We start from the raw sequence: 21,949 nt of genomic DNA, 5'->3' as shown, positions 1-21,949 counted from the left end.
CACCAGCATCTTCTCAAGGGAAAATATGGATGGGCAGCATCCATATACCTTCACCAGCAATGACCACATTCTTTCAAGGATCTGTTAATGCATCATTTAGTTGTGCATATTTATGTTCTTCATGTGTGGATTTTTACAGAGACTGTTCGCTGTATATTTGATCACTGCCGCTGAGTCCAATATTACCCAGGCTTGGCATCTACATGCACATAGATCTAGCAGAAACACTGAACAGTGAGCGAGAGGCATTTGGTATTCTCTTCCCAAATTACACTGTTATTGAGGGCATACACATGGTTTAGCACTTGCCTGGGAGACAAGAACTGACTCAATACAAGACTAGAGATTTATCTGTATGGCAGTCCAATGTCTTTACAAGCTTTATTTATTTATTTTATGCTTTATTTGTGTTTGAGTTGTGAGTGTCAGAGGCAAGGGAAGTATTTTTTGCCCATCTCTATAATTATGTTATGAAGGTGGTGGAGACTAAAATGGCTATAGTTCCTCTTGTGTCAGCACATCCATAATGCTGTTAGAAAAAGATCCAGGAGTTTGTCTTCCTGACACTGAAAGAATATGACAGCATATTGCTAAAGGGCAATTTGTAGTCATTGGTGTTCCCATACTACCCCTGTCATTGTTGTAGTTGCCCTTATAGTGGCACTCATTCAGGCAAAGCGGAGAGTATGAAATCATGCTTTTGACTTGTGCCTTGTTGATGGGGAACAGACTTTGGAGAGAGAAGAAATGAGATATGTTTTCCTAGTTTTGCATTCAGGATATTAGAATGGCATCCTTTGGGATTGTTATTAACATATTTTCTGTGGTTGCTAATCCACAAGAACATACTCTTTGGGCAGGTACTCACTTAATTTATGGGTTCACTCCTAACCACCTGGTCTTGGTGCTCAATATAACATAAGATGCACCCTCTGATGATCCAATGTCTGACTCTGACAAATAATCTCTGGAAATATTTGCCCATCAAGCTCCTCATATGATGTGGGCCCTCTGCTTAGGTGACCGAGGTCCACAACACACTGACTAGAAACAAATACCCTTGCAGAATGGTCTGATCAAAGTCAGACTGTCCCCACAATGATTCTTCTCCTCCTCAAAGCCCTTGAACACAGTGTCACCTTCTAAATTGTGTCTATTTCTCCCAGAACTCAATGTTTCAATCACTCCCATCAAGTTTCTGCTGTTGCACTAAAACAGCATGTAACCAGGTCACTGATGAGTTCCCTGTGCTTGGTCCATTAGCCCTTCATGTTCCCTTTGACCTCTCGGCAGCCTTTGACATGCCTGACCACAGCTTCCTCCTCCACTGGCTCTTTTTTGTTTTCCAATTCAGTAGCATACATCTTCCTTGATTCCTTGTCTATTATATCATAGTTAGAACTTCTTCTGAACCTCACTGTCACCTCCACACCCACTCATTCTCATTTTTTGAAAACAAAATAAAGAATTGGTGCCCTCTTCTCTGCACATTGATGCGACCATTTGAAGGGGTAGTCAACTTTCAGATGTATATCGACTGCATTCTACACTACGTTTTTAACACTTCTCTCAGCAACCACCATGACCTCATTACATCCCCCAACCCCTTTTATACTTACCAACAGCTCATCTGACATCCCAGTCTTAAATGAGTTACAACTTCCCTCAGTTAAATATTTGAAAGCCTTGGCCATTGTCTTTGCTGCTGCTATGATCTCAGTACCCAGCAACAGTTCCATGTGCCTGCCTTCTGCCCCTTTTTAAAATAATCCAGACGATAGATAGTTTTGTGACATTGCTTGTCTCCACCCCTGCTTCAGCACACTGGTTGCTGATATTCCCATCCACTTCTCTGCTACCTTCAGACTTGACTACTTGGTGTTCTGGCTAATCTCCCACCCTCAACATTACATAATTTCTTGCAAAACTCTGCTGTCGCTATGGTCTCCAACAGCCAGTCCTGAACAGACATCACTCTTGTCCTTTTTGGTTTTCATTGGTTTTGTGGTCCCCTATTTAACATTCTCATTCTGTTTAAATTCTTTCATGGTCTTTATATTCCCCATTTCTGGGAATCCTCCGAATAATTTGCACCACAGCAGGAGGCTGAGGGGCGAGCTAATGGAAGTATACAAAATTCTGAGAAGCATGGATAGAGTGAATAGTCAGAATCTTCTTCCAAGGGTAAAAATGTGAAGTACTGGGGGTAGGTTTAAGGTGAGAGGCAGAAGGTTTAAAGCAGATATTAGAATATAGACAACTGGGATCAATTGAATCTCTTGAAGAGTATAAAGAGTGTAGGGGCATTCCAGTGTATGAAGGAAACCAGGAAGGCAAGAGGGGATTTGAAATTGTATTGGCAGATAAGGTAAAGATAATCCAAAAAGATTCTACAAATACATTAAGAGCAAGAGACCAATTAGAGGGAGTAGGGCCCCTTAAAGATCAATAAGTCCTCTTTGTGTTGAAGCTCAGGAGATGGGAGAGATATTAAATGAATATTTCACATCAGTTTTTACGATGGAGAATAAAATGCAGGCTAGGGAACTCAGCGAAGTAAATATTGAAATTTTGAAAACAGTTCACATTACAGAAGAGGACGTGCTGGGGGTCTTACAAAACATAGAGGTGGATAAAATATCTGGGACATGATCCAGTGTATCCCAGGACATTGTGAGAAGTTAGGAAGGAAATTACTGGGCCCCTAACAGAAATATTTGTAGCATTCATAACTTTAGGTGAAGTACCGGAGGACAAGAAGGTGGTTAATGTTGTGCCATTGTTTAAGAAAGGCTGAAAGGAGAAGTCTAGACACTGTAGACCTGTGAGTCTGGCATCAGTGATGGTTGAGTTGTAGGAAGTGATCTGAAAGATAGCATTTACGTACATTTGGAGAGGCAATGATTGACCAAAGATAGTCAGCAAGCTTTTGTGTGAGGAAAATTGTATCTCTTAAACTTGATTGAGTTTTTAATGAAGTAACGATGAGGGCAGAGTGGCAGATTTTATTTACTTAGACTTTAATAAAACCTTTGACAAGGTTTTGCATGGTAGACTATTTACTAAAGTTAAATTACATGGGATTCGTTGCCAACTGGATACAAAATTGGCTTTTTGGCAAGACAAGAGGATAGTGGTGGAGGGTTGTTTTTCAGACTGGAAGCCTGTGATCAGTGGTGGTCCTTTGGGATTGGTACTGGGTATAATTTTGTTAGTCATTTTATATAAATGATTTGGATGACAATATAGGAGGCATGATTAATAAGTTTGCAGATAACACCAAAATTGGTGGGATAGTGGGCAGTGAAGGTTATCTAAGGTTACAAAGAGATCTTGACCAATTGTGACAATAGGCTGAGGAGTGGCAGATGGAGTTTAATTTGGATAAACGTGAGATATTTCATTTTGGTAATACAAACAGGGACAGGGTTTATACAATTAATGGTAGGTCCATGGGTACTGTTGTGCATCAGAGAGACTGAGGTGTTCAAGTACATAGTTCTTTGAAATTTGCTCTGCAGGTAGACAGGCTGATTAAAAAGGCATTTGGCACACTTGTCTTCGCTGCACAGACCTTTGAGCATAGGAGTTGGGATTTCATGCTGAGGTTGTATAGGACATGGGTGAGCATCTGGAGCACTTTGTGCAGTTCTGGTTTACTGGAGATGATTCAGAATAGATGCACCAGGGTGTTGTTAATGGAGAGTGTGAGATATAACAATAGAGGGGAAAGGCTGGGACTTTTTCCACTGGAGTATATGAAGTTGAGGGGCATAGATAAGGTGAATGAAGAGGGTGGGATACTTTGCATATTTAGGGATTCTATGATTCTATGATTTTTGAGGTGAGAGGAGCAGGATTTAAAAATGACATGAGGGGAAACTTTCTGACACAGGGAGTAAGTAGTGAGTATAATGAACTGCCAGAGGAAGTGGTTGATGCAGATACAGTTACAATGTTTAAAAGGCATTTGGATAAGTTCATGAAAAGGAAGGATTTGGAGGGATATGGGCCAAGCGCAAACAGGTGGGACTAGTTTAATTTGGGAACATGGTTGGCATGATCTGGTCAGACAGAAGGGTCTGTTTCCATGCCATACAGCTCTGAGACTCTCTGAGATGTGCAAGGCATTTTCTTTTTGGCATAGAGTGTGGTAGGTGCCTGAAATCTGCTGCATGGTGAGGTAGTAGAAGCAAATACAATAGCAACATTTAAGAGGTGTTTCGACAGATACATGAACAGGCAATGAGTAGAGGGATATGGACCATGTGCAGGCAGATGGAATTAGTTTAGAATGGCATCACGGTTGGCATAGACATGGTGGGCTGAACAGCCTGTTCCTGTGCTGTAATGCTCTATGTTCAGTGTTGACATCTACCAGAACATTGATGTTCCTCTGACTATGTAGCTTTGTATTAGGATTCTCCAGAGTGAGCATAGGACTACAACTTGACCAAGGTTTGGGATATTCTGATGGATGTCTTTAAGAGACAAGCTGATGAGGATTTGCTGGAAGCTCCATAACTTTATGCAATCATCCGAAGGTAGAACTTTGAGATTTTAAGTTTGAGATCTAGGAATACATACTGATGAGCAGTGTGTTTATACTAACTGACTACAAGTAAGACTGGCATATGTCCTGTATTGGGGTTCTGTATCATTTAATGGGCTTCAGTGATCATTCCATAATGAAACTGACTTCCTCTTGGCCATTCAAGTTAACAAATGCTTGATTTCTAAGGACCCTGCATCTGAATGGTCAAAGGCTGCTTAGGGCTCCTTAGTTACCAGTTCATCCAGGTACATATAGAGCAAAGATCAGGAGTTGATTTTAGTAGATATTAAATGTCCTTAGTTAACCTTCTTTGGATGAAGAAATCACTAAAGTATTTAGGTCTTGTCTTAATTTGCAATGACAAGTGCTGGATGACTTTCAAAACTTCTCTGACGGCCTTGCAGTTTTTCAACTTCTTCTATTTGTACGATGAATGATAGATGCTGATCTTCAAAGTGCTGGAATCCACCTGGGGCAGTGGTACTTTCCTTATTTCCCTTACAAGACTAATTAACAACAAAACCTCCACATGGGGGCTAGAATTGCACAACAGCTGAGTATGTAGTTGTGACCGTTTGGCCTAATCGATCTTTCTCATTGCAGAACTTAGTGTGACTGAAGCCTTGTACCACTTGTTGATTGCCTTCATTATCAAAAAAATAGTTTTTAACTGCCTTGAGCAGAAAGCTAGTTTCAAGCTAGAGAAGAAGCTTCACCTGGAGTGCTCAATGTAAAGGAATTGAAAGCTAGAGATTCGGACCCAAAACTAGTTAAACTGGTATTCAATGGCTGTGATGTGATAAGAAGGGTGGTGGTATTGCATTGTGAAACATCAAAGCGTTATGATGTTCACAGAAGAAATGGTAGCTCCTGGAAATAACTGGTGTCTTGAGGGTTCAAACATATACATATCAAAGGGCAACACAGGTGCATAAGGTGCTCAAGAAGGAATATAACATACGTTCCTTCATCAGCTGGGGCACCGAATATAAAAGTTGGCCAATTATGTTACAGCTGTATGAAACTTTAGTTCAGCCACGTTTGGAATATTGCTTGCAGTTCTGGGCACCACACTGTTGGAAGGATGTGTATACTTTGGAAATGGTGCAGAGATTGTTTATCAGGCTGTTGCCTGATCTGGAAGGTTTTAGTTATGAGGAGAGTTATAGAGTCATACAGCACAGAAACAGACCCCTCAGTCCAAGCAGTCCATGCCGAACATAGTCCCAAATTAAAATAGTCCCACCGGCCTGCTCCTAGCCCATATCCCTCCAGACCTTAAACTTGGATAGTTTTCATTGGAAAGACGGAGGTTGAGGGGAGACCTGATAGAGGTCAACAAAATTATGAGGAGCATAGATAAGGTGGATAGCCAGAGGCTTTCTCCCAGGGTGGAAAGGTCAACTACAAGATGGCACAAGTTCAGGAATGAGAGGGGGAAGGCTTAGGGGGTGATGGGGAGGAAATGCAGGGAAAATTCTTCGTACAGAGGGAGGTAGGTCCCTGGAATGCACTGCCGGCAGAGGCAGTGGAAGCAGGCACATTAACAATGTTTAAGGCTTTTTCTCCACAAACACATGAACGGGAGGTGGACAGAGGGATAGAAATTGCATTTGGGTAATAAGTAGCGGGTCTAAATAAGGAATAGGAATTGGTGCATGCTTGGCGGGCTGAAGGGCATGTCCCTGAGCTGTATTGTATTGTATTGTATTCTCTTTGGAGCGGTTGAGATGTAATTAGGGGCATTTTGGAGTAAAGTTTCCATATTTAATCAATAGTCAGTCTTTAAGTTTTGCTGACTTCCATTGCTCAGGTACTTGTTCCATAGATAGTAGGAATTGCAGATGCTGGAGAATCTGAGATAACAAGGTGTAGACCCTTCTTCAGAAATGGACAAGACGTGTCTAGGCCCAAAACGTCAGCCTTCCTGCTCCTCTGATGCTGCTTGGCCTGCTGTGCTCATCCTGCTCTACACCTTGTTACCTGTTCCATAGGTCTGTCACAGATGACAAAGTTAGCTCCAATCACTCTGTTAATGACAATAATAACCATAGCCACACCCAGCATCTCAGAACAATTCAGGGCTTTAGGCTCACGATTTACAAAGATTTGTTTGATTGATGCTAAGCAATTCACTTTTCTTCTCAACATTTTTAAATAAACTATTTCTTGGTTAGAAAAGGTCTTGAAAGTTTGTGTATTCTTCTAAGTGAATCTCATAAGTGGGAATTCTAAATGGTTCCACCTAAAGCAACTCTGAACTAAAAGAACTTATCACACACCTATGAAATAATTCTCTCATTGGACAGCTACTAATCAAGTAAATCATCTACCACATGATTCTTAATTGCTGACCTCAAGTTTGTTTTCAAGTTTACAGACATTGAGATCTTAAAAAAATAATTTAAGTTTAATTCAAATGTTTGAGCCAAATTCTCCCAATTAACAAACCTCATGAAGTTGGATCCATTAGATTTATCAGCCTCGAAATCATGTGTGCTGTCAATTTTTAAATTGTAGGGAAAATTAATATATATAATCCAGTAAACCTGTTAAAACTCACTCCCAGCATTTTTCTTTTTGATATTTGCAGTCAATGATCTGTCCCAAATCTCTAAAGAGTCAGAGTTTCCTCTATCCTGGATATCAGAAGGATTCAGACCATCCACTATATGAGGGCCTACCCTTCAGTGGCTCTCCTATTGTCAATCCAAAGGGGTACTCACCTTTGGTGTATCTGTGTGCTTCTACAAACCTGACATCCAGTCAGGAGATGATTGAATATATCAATTTCAACAGGCCCCCAAAAGACTTATACCTTCCTCCTTTCTTGGTCTGTAAAGATATTTGCAAAATTCAAAATTAAATTTTAGTCTTTGCTACTTTGTCAATGATGCTGGTGTATCATTAACTAAGCCACCCAGATCCAGTTTGATAATTTGTGACAAAGACTGCTAAGATCTGAAATTGAAGGCCTTGTTTAATGGGGAATAATAGTTACTGCAACCAAGTGATGAGGAGATGGTTGTTAACAAAGCCACATTTATGTGGAAGAAAGATGTTGTTTTGGGAACATGTGATTAAGTGAAAGCCTATTCAACGTTACATCTCCCTGCATCACAAAGCAACTAAGGCAAAAAGCTTTTGAAGGTTTACACAAATGTACCAAACAATTATTTACTTCTTATAGCCTGTTGCATCCAAATTTTGGGCTACAAAAAGGACAGGGTTGTGGTTTTGGCATGAAACATGCTACATATTGAATCACTATGACCTGCCAGATTGAAATTAGGAAGGTATATCAAATAAAAAGCTGCAGTGAGTGATTGATTTAACCCACAGCTTCAAATCTGAGATGCAGTATCTTATTTTCAGTTGGCTGTTTCATACCCCAGAGGAAATGTCAAAAGCCACAAGGTTTAAATTCAAGTAGGATTCATTTTGTAAACTTATAGAAGTACTTTACAATTGGCAATGTAAACAAATAGTATTAGTGGGGTCAACAACATGGTACTGATGAGCTGTGGAAAATAATTTGAATGAGAATTTGAAGGAGACCATTCAGTTTTGAGAATTATATCTCAGTATCACTGATCAGTTACTTTATATAACATATTGTTGCCCATTGGTAATTCCATACAAACTAAAGCAGTTAATTCCTATGAAGGAAATACAGAATGCATGAAGAGAGAAAATTTGTTCAAGTCTTAAAGCCTTCTCTTCAATTGTTTAATAAAATGCTTCACTGCCTCCATATTATTAATGATGTTATTATTATAATTATCAGTCTTACACCCACATTTTCTTTTAGAAGACAAATCTTGACTGTGACATATCTTGTAAAATGTTTCTTATAAATAGAACTGCACCAAAACTGATCAGAATAATTTTCAGCAATCATTACTTCTTTGGGAAGGAAGAGGAGAATTTTATCCCGTCAGACTGGCTTGGAATTAAACCCAGCTCTACTTCCCAAAAAGTTAGTACAGGGCCACAGCCAAACTTCACTGACACCTCTGGATTCTTGCAGTGTCTTTTTCCAGTATGTGATTCTCTGAAACTTTGTCCCCTGGTCAGAATCATTAAGTAATTGCTTTTCAAATTGGCCTTTTGGGCCCTTTATTACATCATGGGAAAGCTCAAGTTCTTCGGCCCTTAATGTGTTCCTCATTGACCATTAGGCTTGGTTTCATGAGAGGTCTGCCCTTATTACATTTGATTTCAGCTGCATCATGTTATGCCTTGTGGAGTGCCAGGCTTCTTAAACTTAAATTTTCCACTCTTGCACTCTCTTTGGTCCCAACTAACGATGGGATGACTGTTTAGTGAGTTTTGTTCTGGAATAGAAGATCTCAGGTGTGGAATAACTAGATGAGCAGAACAGATGATTTATGAGTATTATCATAAAGCAGTAATGATTTTCCACTGAGGTAATTTCCTCTGAGAGCAACACAGCTTTTGTTTGTTGTGCCTTTTGCCAAAGGGTGGAATAAAACAGCAACAGTATGTTTTGGGAAAGTGAGGAGTGATTATAATAATCAAAATGCTGCCATTAGAGTTGAGTAGCAACAGTTCGAGCAATGACAATATACCAACATTTATTTTTTAAAAAAGAAAAGAAACAATCATAAGGGGCTCTGCCTCCTCATTGCAAATACATTGTGCTGAAATCAAGCTTCCCATTTAAATGCATTGGGATTCATTCTAACTTTGGAAAAAATGTGGAATGGATGACAGCAAATTGGCCGCCCCTTTGCATGCTTCCCAATTTTAATTACTTGTTGAAGTCAAATGATTGAATCACAAGTTTGACTTATTTTGTCCCCTCTCCTAGCCATTCCAATATCAGTGGCGTCCTGTGCTTTAAACCTTACCCTTTCATCCAGAATTAAGATTTTCTTTTGAACATCAATATGAAAAATACTGAATTTAAGATGCTGTCATATTTAATTTTCTTATTTAATTTTCTCCACCAATGTTTGGTGGAACACCCACGGAATTTCATGTATATACCAGTTGGGGGGGCGGGGGGCGGTCACAGTGTGCATTCTCTTTTTATATCAGATCACTATCCTGCATAATTTTTGTTGATTATATTTATATATGTTTTCATTAAACAACATTTCTTTTGTATTTTGTGTCTTCAAACATGATTATCAAAATGACTTATACTAATTTTTCTTAAAATCAAGGAAAATAAATATAAATCTCCATGAGTCAGCACTCTAAAATAGAAAACGAACTGAAAATCTACCATAATTGAAAACAGGGTGCAGTTTCCCAAAGACTTAACAAAGGTATTAATACCAAGTAAATTGACATATAAGTGACACATGTCTAATTAAAACAAATCATACATGTAAGATTTCATTGGTGTAAGAATAAACTTACTTTTCTCAGCAAAGACTCCTGCTCTAAGAGAGTGTGAATCAGAGATTGGTATGATCGTGTTTGCATTAATTGAACAGGTAGCGCTAACTTTCAATGCACCATTCGCCTGGTCGTTTGCCTTGAAAAGGTCACAAATATTGGCAACCTGGCATAAAAACAAAAATTGTAGACACCAATTATCAGCCGAAAGGAATAGGTTAATACTTGGCTTTATCAAACTCAAACACACAACCGACTTTTGTCTTTTGTGTTCTGCCTGTTGCCGTGCAGTTTCAGAAGTTGCTGATTATATTTTACATTTTTATGCTATATCGTTTTAGAAAATTGCCCCGGGTGCTTGACTGAAACAACGGAAATTTTCCAGTTCACATAATGCTATCAGTCTTCTCCAACTAACTAGCTCCTTTAGCATTGCTCTTTTACGGAAAGGGCATTTGATTTTAACCATTTCTATCTAGCTTATCCTTTAAGCTGTGGGGTTAACCTTGTAAGTCCACAGGATCAACTGAACTGAAAAATTAAAGTCCCAGTTTTAACCAAACTGAAATCAAATCTAGCATATGATCAGAGAGAGTTTAAAAACAGCTCTGCCCTGATCCCAGATCAGTTTAAAGCTGGCCACAGTTTCAAACTTTTGCTTAAAACCAGCATCCCTTTTAGTAATCACTTCACATTTAACATTTTAATTCAGTCTCCCATAAGTTATGATTGTTTATGGTGTATTTTTTTGGCCTCAAGAAGTGATTGTTAGTGATACTGTAATCCACACTGATCAACAGCCAACAGCATGGCTTTTTTTTTACTTGGAAGGGCCCAGAACCACCCATGCTGACACCAAATTTGCTGTGCTTCATTTTCAAAGTTCAAATAAGAAACAAATATAAAGGTCGGTCAGGAAGTCTGTTAACCAGTAATCTAATACTAAGGAAGGAAGAACACAGGAAAAAGCTTTCAAAGCTTTCACCAGTCATATTCATCATACTTTACAGTCCAAACTCACTAGCCGCACGCTGCTTCACTCAACTAAACATCTTTCTTGAGAGAATAAATGCTTCCAGGTTCTTTCGAACAAGGGTCAAGGAAGCATCTGCTGCCAATTATCAGGGTGATGCTGCGCTGCTTCAGGCTGGTTACCACAGCGACCACAGTAACAAACAGGAAGTGATCTGAAACCTAAAATGTATGATTGTGGTGATGTATTCCTTCAGACTGGGAGGGCTCATGAACTTGACTATGGAACACCACCAATGAACGAATCATTAAAGCAGTGCTTCATTCCCTCCACTTCATTTCTAGAAGCTGAACACTGAAGCTGAAGCCTGTTTACAAGTATCGAAGAGAAAAGCAAACGTTTTCTTCTTCTCTTGACCAGTTTAACATACTAGCTAATGAGATAGTTCCCACATATTAACAAGATAAATACAGGGCCAGGAAACTATTTGGTTTATATTAGCATGTATGTACAAGTGTCATTGCTGCATCCAGCTGTGGTAACCAAGTCTGGGTTCCTGCCTCCATTGTCAAACATGGACATCAATTACACCACATTTGTCACACATTACATGGGGTTGTAGACAGGAGAGATGTAGAATAATACCTCCACCTCCATTACTTGCCTGTTGTCTGAGCACAACAAGATAGCCAAGATTTTCCATGTTGAGGTTAAAGGAAGGCGACAAACATCTTAGATAGAGTCCCATCCACCAATGCCTGGAATGAGTTATTTCACACAATGATGTGTTTTTCACCTCAGTGTCTGAGCAAGCAAAAATATTGCCCTGTAGACTCAGCAAAATACATAAATCGAGTGAGCAGGAGGTTCCAAGTTTTTAGGCTCTGATGCCACATATAAAGGCCAACTTGACATCACTTGCCTCACTGAATCCAGGAACTTCCCAGCAGCCTGGCAAGAAGCAAAAGCTGGTACTCAGATATAGTGATGTTGCCTTGCAGCTACTGCTAGATGGAGTCACTGAGAGAGCAGGCACCATTCTCCCAGGAAGCCAGCCCATCCATCCCATGTGGTCTGGAACCAAATAACAGATCAGGCCAGTGTCAAAGGCCCTGGTAAAAGGGACAATAAGAGGGGCAGGAAGAAAATGAATGATCTGCTGTGCTCTGCAAGAGTAAATGGCATCATCTGCGCCCTCACCCCCAGAGACACCACTTAGTCTAAATATGCCACTGCACTGGCATCTCACAAATGGTCATAGCCCGCAAGGCACAGCATCACATCCAGGATCTGTATTGGAGGGTTCACACCCACCTCATTCACTCAAACACCTAACTCTTCCTGTTTGCTGTCCTTCCTGTTCACTTCCTGGTGACAGCTCACCACCTGGCATGACTATAGATTAGATGATTAGATTCCCTACAGATTAGATTCCCTACAGTGTTCCCTATATGCTATAAACTGGTCCTTTACCCAGACCATCAAATTGAATCCTCTCCTTGTCTCAATGCAAAACAAATTTACTTATAACCATGCAGAGAGGATTAACGCCAGCACAAGAGTGCCAGACTCCAGGATCCTCACCCACTTTAAGGAAAGAGCTACATACTTAGCCAAGAAAGACTGAAACTGTTGCTGTGGTGACAGGGAGATAGCAATGGACTAGCAACCCAATAATTAATATTGCACTCTCCACTTCTTCGATGCGAGTGAAGGCAAATAAATTGGTCTGCATAGGCTGCTGTGCATCTTCACCAATTATTGCTTTATTTTGCTGTGGGGACTAGTAGCAGCCATCTTCAGACCCAGTGCAAGAGGCTGCAGCCCAAGTCTCTTTGCACCTGTACCACTTCTGAGGAGGAAGCCTTTGAACCCTCAGAGGACTCACTGACAAGTGGTACATTTGCACTGTCCTACAGCACAGAGACTGTCATCTCAGCGAGCCAAAGCCTTCAAAGTCACATTGTGTAGCAGGCAGCCCTGCATCGAGACATAGGAGGAGGGAGAGGGAAATAAAGATGTTGTGGTGTTCAATTTTACATTTAATCTGCACTATTGCAAATTTATCTTTACTTGCACTGATTTAACGTCTGCTTCAGTTTTATTATACCAATTGGAGATGAGAAGCTCCTTTGAGGTGAAAGATGTGGAGTGTCTTCTACCAGTTAAAGAATGTGCTATGTTTAAGTCACCAAATCTTGGTACTTCTCACCTAATCACAAAGTGGGTGCCATGGGCCCACAAATTGTGGGCTGCAATCAAAGCAGTCCAGATTAATGTCAGAAACACTGAGAATATCAATAAAACCTGGGAAAAGAATCAGAGCATGGTTCTCCATTTGGCTGATTCCTTCAACACATGCAACTTATGAAAGCATGCTGGAGCCTGTCATGTCTCTACGGCCTCTGGGAAGGTTTGTCCCACGTTTAGATTTCTGAAAGCCACACCGTAACATTCCATGTTGTGTAATCATGAATGCTACCAAATTGTTCTTCTTGAGACTGTTAACATGCCTTCCACACTCACTTTTGCTGTAGTGCTGCAGAATGCAATGAGACTTCACTGTAGTTCTGCAATGCCTGAACTTCCTCTCTAACGGTGCTTCTACTACCATTTACTATAGAGTTTGAATGTCTTCCCTCCATTTAGCTCCACAATATTGGTAAATTGACATGGGATTAGACCATTGTCCAATTTGCAGTGTTGAATGCTATAGAAAAACAGAAAACATGGAAGAAATTCAGCAGGTTTGACAACATCTAAGTAGAAAGAAACAAAGTTAACATCTCAAGTCCAGAGACTCACCTCCAAAACTCAGGTTCCTGCAATGCCATGAACCCCACCCCACCATTGATATCACACTACTTCCTCCAGGCACATGCTATTGCCTTACCTCTGTGCTAATGTGCAATAGCTGCCGGCTGACCCTGGGCTCTAAGCTGCCACCTGTGAATCAGAAGCTGGTGTGTTGCCCCATTCTCCAGCTGGGTTCTGAAATGGATCAGCGGACATATGCTGCCTTTGTCTTCATGGACATGTCTACTGTGTTTGCAGTGGTTACAGCATATGTGAAGTCAAGGATCATTTAGAAGGTTTAATCAGAGGCAGCCAAAGCTATGTACTACCTGAGCTGGAGACAGAAGGCTAAAGTAGATGGGTACATGCTTGGTTTACACAGTTGAATTTCTGAAGGGTCAAATATTTTGATTGTGCATAGGTTAATTAGGGAAGGGAAGTTCATTTCTGGTAAGTTGTGCAATTAATGGAATGCAAATGCATGCAGATAGACTGACATTTAAAAAGACATCTCCTTTGTTAAGAGGAGGACTTAAATGCAAATGTTCATTTCAATGGTGAAAATCTAATTTATGGACTGTTAAGTAATTAAGACATCATGCTCTTTGCCATTCTTACCACCTCAAAAAGTTTATTTTAGGGAAGGACTGTTTTCCTTCTTTGAGTATTGTGACTTCAAAGAACAGACATGAAACAAGCTTTCTTCCAAGCTTAAGTCAATAAAAAGAGTATACTTCACTTGATTACATGTGAATGCAAAAACTGATCAGTCCCTAAACACACGGGTACTCATGAGCAAGGAAAGATGATTCCTAAAGATATAACATGTACTTGGATTGCTAACAAAATAAAAAGAAACTGGTTATTTGTCGACAAAGTATTAAGCTGGTTCTCTAGGCCTGGAGGACTTTATCTTGATATACTGGAGACAATGGAGGTTAGAGCTTTCAGGTAGTGACAGATGAAATTGTGGTAGACTTCATCTAATGAAAAAGAATAAACTTGCAGATAAATTAATTTTAACCTTAACCCTTTTAACCTAAGCCTAAGGTGACCTTTGAGGCAAAGTCCACACTTGGTGTTGGGTGAGATAAGGCTTTACTCAATCCTTCATATCTCAAACCAACTCACTGAGCTGCCCTTGTGATTTAATACAGTATTGGTTCTCTCTCCAGCTAGTTTCAGTATGACAGTATCTATGTATTTCAGAATATGAGTTGCTGTTCCTGCAACCTTCGGGTGGCATCATTGTGGCACTGCAGGAGGACCATGATGGACATGTCATCTAAAGAATGGGAGGGGGAGTGGAAATGGTTTGTGACTGGGAGGTGCAGTTGTTTATTGCAAACTGAGTGGAGGTGTTCTGCAAAGCGGTCCCCAAGCCTCCGCTTGGTTTCCCCAATGTAGAGGAAGCCACACCGGGTACAGTGGATGCAGTATACTGCTTGGGAGCCCTGCAGCCCAATGGTATCAATGTGGACTTCACCAGCTTCAAAATCTCCCCTTCCCCCACCGCTTCCCAAAACCAGCCCAGTTCGTCCCCTCCCCCCACTGCACCACACAACCAGCCCAGCTCTTCCCCTCCACCCACTGCATCCCAAAACCAGTCCAGCCTGTCTCTGCCTCCCTAACCTGTTCTTCCTCTCACCCATCCCTTCCTCCCACCCCAAGCCGCACCTCCATCTCCTACCTACTAACCTCATCCCACCTCCTTGATCTGTCCGTCTTCCCTGGACTGACCTATCCCCTCCCTACCTCTCCACCTATACTCTCCTCTCCACCTATCTTCTTTTCTCTCCATCTTCGGTCCGCCTCCCCCTCTCTCCCTATTTATTCCAGAACCCTCACCCCATCCCCCTCTCTGATGAAGGGTCTAGGCCCGAAACGTCAGCTTTTGTGCTCCTGAGATGCTGCTGGGCCTGCTGTGTTCATCCAGCCTCACATTTCATTATCTATGTATTTCATTGCCTGTTGAAGGTGCTGTAATTAACACAACACGGGGCATGTTTGATACCCTTTCAGCATTCCAACTATGACTGTATTTCTGAATTACTTTCTTTGAAATCCCAGTTACAGGGAGCAGACAGGCCTAGCAGCCTGCTTATTGTTTTATGCCTCTCCCATTGAAGTGGAGAGGGGTAATTGATCAGCATCTGTGGAGGCCATTTGTACTTTAAAAAATTTGTTTGAGATGTCGCTCTCCGTCTGTGCAGAAATTACAAAAGAAGTCTCTTGACTCTTCTTTATCCACTTGTTAGATACATTGTCCATGTTCCACGTAGATTTTTAAAAGTCAGCGTCCACACTGCCATTATTTTAATGGGCATATGATGGGACCATAGCAGTACATGAGAAGGGGAGATATAGAAACAGCATGAGGGGTGGTGATTAAAACGCAAGGAGACTCATGTAGGTTATAAAACACAAAATTGATCAGTACGGCAGAATGGCCTAGTTCCAAGCCTTTGCTTCTGTATAAAGGTAAGTCAGAAATGTGCCAGTTGCAATCTTTATCCCCTTGTTCTAAACTTGCAGCACAGTAAGTATACATAGTGATTCACTGTATAATTCAATGTACTACATAGTCTTGAGAGGGAACAGTCCATCTTTTCAGTTTTCCCAGATAATTCAATCTCTATATCAGGCTTTGGGTATGCTGTTTTCCCTGCACCACTTGAGTGTCTCTTCTGTCTCCAAAAGTGGACTCAGTTCTTGAGTAATGGCCTAACTCGCAAACTTTGAGCAGAAATTCCTTCAGAGTAGCCTCCACCAAACAAGCAATTTATTACTGCGTTCCACATTGTATGATTACTGTGATAACATTGTGAAGTCAAATAACTTATATGTTTTAGTCTTGGAGGCCCATTTGATGTGCAACACTTCAAGGAATGTGATGCGTAGACTGTATCTTTTTGTTTCTCTGCACTTTTCATTGTGGAATGAAATGGAAAAGAATTGTTCTAAAAGCAAGGATTGTTAAAGAATTACTCCATTTTTTAAAAAAGCAAGTTGCCTGACATGCACTGTGAATGCTGCTAACACAGCAGTTAGTGCAAGCAGTGACAGAAAACCTCATTGCAGAAGAGTTGGAGTTCAGGGGGTTGCATATGAATGGAAATTTGGCCAGCAACAAGTAGCTGATTGGTCTATAAATGGAGACTAGTTGTTGATGACAAAAGTCTTCTGCCTACCAACAACTATGTGATTGGTTCACAGATAATGGTATAGCTGAGGAATGCGAGCGTTCAGGTTAGAAACCATTGGACCTCCAGAAGAGAAAGAGCTGTATTTATTTTGCAGTGAGAAAGCATCTCAAGTCTGAAGGTAGGAATTTATTTTCACCATCAGTTGCTATAAACTGTGACTTTTAATTTATAAGTCTGAGACTTTTGTAAGTGTGGACCAGTCACATTGTGCAGGCACTGCCCAAGCCTCATCCATAATCTTCATCAATTCCTCAAAAAACTCAATCAAATTTGTAAGCCAAGACCTTGTGAGCTGCATAAACCCATGCTGACTATCCCATTCTTCTCCAAATGCAGGTAAATCCTGTCCTAAGAATTTCCCTGCCAACTGACCTGGAACCATATGACTGTAATCGAAGTATTGCTGTTCAAAATTATTCCCCCAACAATGTGGCCCCTGGACCCCAAGGGTTACAGAAGTTCAAGAAGGCAGTTCATCATCACTTTCTCCAGGGCAATTAGGGATGAGCAATTAAGTTGGTCTAAACTGTGACACCCACATCCCATGAACAAACAAGAAACCGAAAGGGACATTGAAACATTGAGACTGTGCAAGGTTTTATAGAAACCCAAGTCTTTCTTTAACCAACATATTAAAACGATGTGCGCTGCTGCAAAGCCGCAGAGGCCAGAGCATCGTGACCCTGCATCCAACTGGAACGCCACTCACAGTAACAGTGCAATCCCCTGGGAAACGGAAAGAAACCAGAAAGCCCCATGGCTGATAAAAGTGAACAAAAACATTGAAAAATCCATGTGTGAGTCCCTTCAATGATTTGGGGTAGTTGTACAGCTTACTGATTAAGGAGAAAATTGAGATAGGCTGAATGAGTCTCAATGTTTGAGGCCACACAGAATACTGAGTTTTCAAGCAGCCTTCTGTGGGAGTTTCACTGTAAATATGAATTCTCAAGATGAGGATAACCAACCTGTGACCACCCAGAACACCACACACCAATGACAGCTGAGCTACTGGGAGACAGCAGAGCAGTCCTCCTGAATGAGGTCACGAATCCAAGAGGTGGGGAGAGGATAGCATGGAGGAGTGAAAGTCAAAACTCCTATGAGCAACCTCCAGGTATATACAGTGAGCAGCATGTATGTACTGGCACATGTGTGATGTTCAAAAATTCTGTATGTTGGGTACTGTAAGTGGGAGGCATACAACCAAATATAACATCTCCCTGACCTTAATAGAGAGAAAATGAAACCAGCATTTCATCATGGATTTACAGGCAAAACATATTATTTTATTGGATATTGGAAAATATAAATACAAGGCTCAGGAAAAAATCATGAACAAAAATGAAACTGTATTCAACAGACCTCTCAATAGGACCTCCCCTCTTCTGTGTTGTGATGCTGTTGCAGTAGGAAAACTAATCACTGAGCTCTGTGCAGCCCATTAATTTGTGAATAAGTGGTACATTTAACCTTACAAAGAGCAAAACCAAATAGAAATACACTTTCAATCCAGGGAAATTGGCCAAGAGTGTAATGTGTTAGCTTATACTAGGACAGAGGGACTCACAGGGCTCAACATGTTTACTAATGTCAAAAAGTAATAAGGCAAAGGCATGTGCTCAATGATCATCAGATCATTGCAATTCAATCACACAACATATACAAGGAATTAGTTCAGTTTGATCTAATCACCAATCGTTAGTTATGAATGTAATAACCTTTTTATTGTATCTTCGCTCCTTAATCCAAATGGCCACACTATATTGTACAAACTAAATTTAGCTGGTGTGGCTTTGTTTGCAGGACACAGAACCTGGTAATTCAGAATTTTGACCATGACTTCTATTGTACACTTTATTGAACTAAAAACACACTCAACATAAGAATAATTCTAATCTCTTTTGGACCATGCCACTGAAGATTACTCCTTTTATCTGTAGTTCAAGCTTCATAGAATAAAGAACCTCATGTAATGACAAGTCTAATAATCACTGGCAATGTAAGGTTTTTAACAATGCAGTTGTCTACCTTCTACTTTATTGGCACAGAAGTACATTTTCACACTGGAGGTAATGATTAATTGTAACTCTAAAATTCTTACATAATTCATCAGAAATGTGGTATCTATTCTTACATTGCTTTTGCTTGACTGTTTACATTATGAGATTTTAGTCATACTCTATATTAAGAAGTATGCTTCCAAAGCTACTCTCGCTGCTGAAATTAATCTCCCATGAAAATGTGGAGAACACTTTATTGCTAATATTACAGCTGCGCCTTGAATGCTGACGTTTTTTTTAAAAAAGATGAAGCAGAGATCCCACTCTTCCTTCTCCATTCATAACTCCAGTATTTCCTAGGGGCAGGAATCACTATGCTGGCATTTCATGATCTAATGAAGAAACGTAAACAATCACTGGCAGGTAACCTTAGATCCTAATCGATAGTCCTGGAGATATCAGACTCTTATAGCGTGCGCTTTAGCACAACTGAAGGTCAGTTTAGCTCAGTTGGCTGGACAGTTGAATTGCAAAGCAGTGTGATACCAACACTGTGGTTTCAATTCTCATCACAGGCTGAGGTTACTATGAAGGCTTCTCTTTCTCTCACCTTGCTTGTGGAATAGTGGCCCTCAAGTTAAACCACACCAGTTATCTCTCTCTAATGAGTGCAAAGCTCTATGGTCTGGTAAGACTATGGTGACATGACAACATTTGCATCTGATATACAGGTAGCTATTGTGTGCAAGTTACCCCATTTCCCTGAAAGCCCCTTCATCATTTAAAGTTCTTGTTTTGGTTCCAGGTTACCAAATATCTGCATTTGCTTGTTCTGATTGTCAGTATCAGCTAACTGTTGCCACACTTCTAATATTTTACCGGGAATTTTGATCTGCAAATTTGCCTTTTGTTCTTTTCATTTAAAAAAATGAAACGCTCCAAAGTTCAAACTAAAATAATATTTGCTTTGTCTACTTTTTCAAACCAAACTATAAGCAAGCGACTTGCTCTTTATCAATGACCATGTGGTCTGTGATGATACAAAAAAGATTGTAAGATCATCCTCCGTTTCAGTGTGGAAGACCATCCCCTAACTGGGGCTTTCATGCAATCAGTTATAAGCTGCTTGTGCAGCATTAATTTACAACAATGTTGCAGCTTTGTTTTAAAAGGCATATCATTCATAAATGTTTTGCTGACTGTAAAATTTCTGGGGGCCAAAGGCTATAAAACAGATGACTGCTGAAGTGAGATTACATCGAGAAAGAGTGGTGAACAGGAGAATGAGAGAGGGAGAGCAACCAGGCTGTAATTATCTTAAGTAGGTCATATGACCTGTGTTGTAAAGGAATATGTTTCTCTTTGTCAATGTGATAAAGAGTACACGGGTTGGAATATTACTTTGCAGCTGTACGAGACATTGGTAAAGCCACATTTGGATTACTGAGTACAATTCTGGTAACCCTGCTGTAGAAAAGACGTTATTAAACTGGAAAGGGTGCAAAAAAAGATTTGTAATGATGTTACCGAAAATGGAACACTTGAGTTCTAAGGAAAGGCTGAATAGGCTAGGCCATCTTTCCCTGAAGCATAGGAGTCTGACCTTATAGAAGTTTACAAAATCATGAGGGGCATGGATAAGGTGAATAGCCAAGGTCTTTTCCCAGAGTAGGGGAGTTCAAATCTAGAGGGCATAGGCTTAAGGTGAGAGGGGAAAGACTCAAACGGGACTTGGGGGCAATCTTTTCGCGCAGAGGATGGTGTGTCAATGGAGAGAGGTGTCAGAGGAAGTGGTGGAGGTGGGTACGACTACAAAATTTAAAAGATATTTTGATAGGTACACGGACAGGAAAGGTTTAGAGCAATAGGGGCCAATTGCTGTTGAATGGGATTAGTTCAGTTTAAGAAATCTGGGTCAGCATGGACGAGTTGGGCTGAAAGATCAGTTTCCATTCTGCATGACACAATGAGTGCATTTTTAAAAATTGTGCTGGCAGTCGTTGGGTCCACAATATTTAAATAGTCATTAAAATCTAGGAACTGTTAAACATGCCTTTTAACTTTTAGTATGTCTGATAATTAAAATCAATCTTAATCTTCAAGAAATGACTAAGCGTGCTTTCTGAGGACAGAGATGCAGTTCTGTAGATAGACATTTAATACCAAAACAAAGTGTTGCAGCTGCCAGAAATCTGAAACCTGCTGGACAGCTCTTAAATATGTTGCCCTAACGTACTGATGGACTGACTATCGATTCTCTTTTTTTGTGTAGACATGAAAATATACATTCATAAATATTTAAAAGATATATGAATTCAGAGCAGGAGGAGATTACTCACACCACTCCCCCCATGCTTATTCTGCCATTCAAGCAGACTATTGCTGATCCAATGACTCCACTTGCCTGCCTACCTACTGGAACCTTTCCTCTCTTTGCTCATGAACAATCTATCTGCCTTTGCCTTAAAAAGATTCAAAGAATCTGCTTCCACTAGCTCTTCAGGAAGAGGGTTCTCTGTGAAAAATAACTTCTCATCTCTGTTTTAAATGGGCAACTCCATACTTTTAAACCTCTAGTTCTAGAATGTCCCACTAGAGGGAACATCTTTTCAACATGCACCATGCCATGACCCCTCAGCATTCTATATATGCTTCAATCAGGTTGGTAGGGATGCTTTATCCTGGAGGGTGTTAAGCTTCTTGAGAGTTGTTGGAGCTGTACTCATCGAGGCAAATGTGAAGTATTCCAATACACTCCTGATTTGTGCCTTGTAGATGGTGGACAAGCTGTGGGGAGTCAGGAGGAGAGTTACTCACTGCAGAATCCCTAGCCTTTGACCTGTTCTTGCAGCCGTTGTGTTTATATGGCTTATCCAGTCAGGTTTCTGACCAATGGGAACCCTCAGAATGTGGCCAATTGGAGATTCAATAATGCCCATGCCATTGAATGTCAAGGAGCAGTGGCTAGACTCTCTCTTGCTTGGCGCTGACAGAAAATATGCTTCTTTTTTCATAATAAAGCAAAACATCCCATTAGGCTTCTTTG

Source organism: Stegostoma tigrinum, chromosome 29, assembly GCF_030684315.1.
Source record: "Stegostoma tigrinum isolate sSteTig4 chromosome 29, sSteTig4.hap1, whole genome shotgun sequence".
NCBI classification, from domain to species: domain Eukaryota; kingdom Metazoa; phylum Chordata; class Chondrichthyes; order Orectolobiformes; family Stegostomatidae; genus Stegostoma; species Stegostoma tigrinum.
This window is presented reverse-complemented; position numbering follows the sequence as displayed.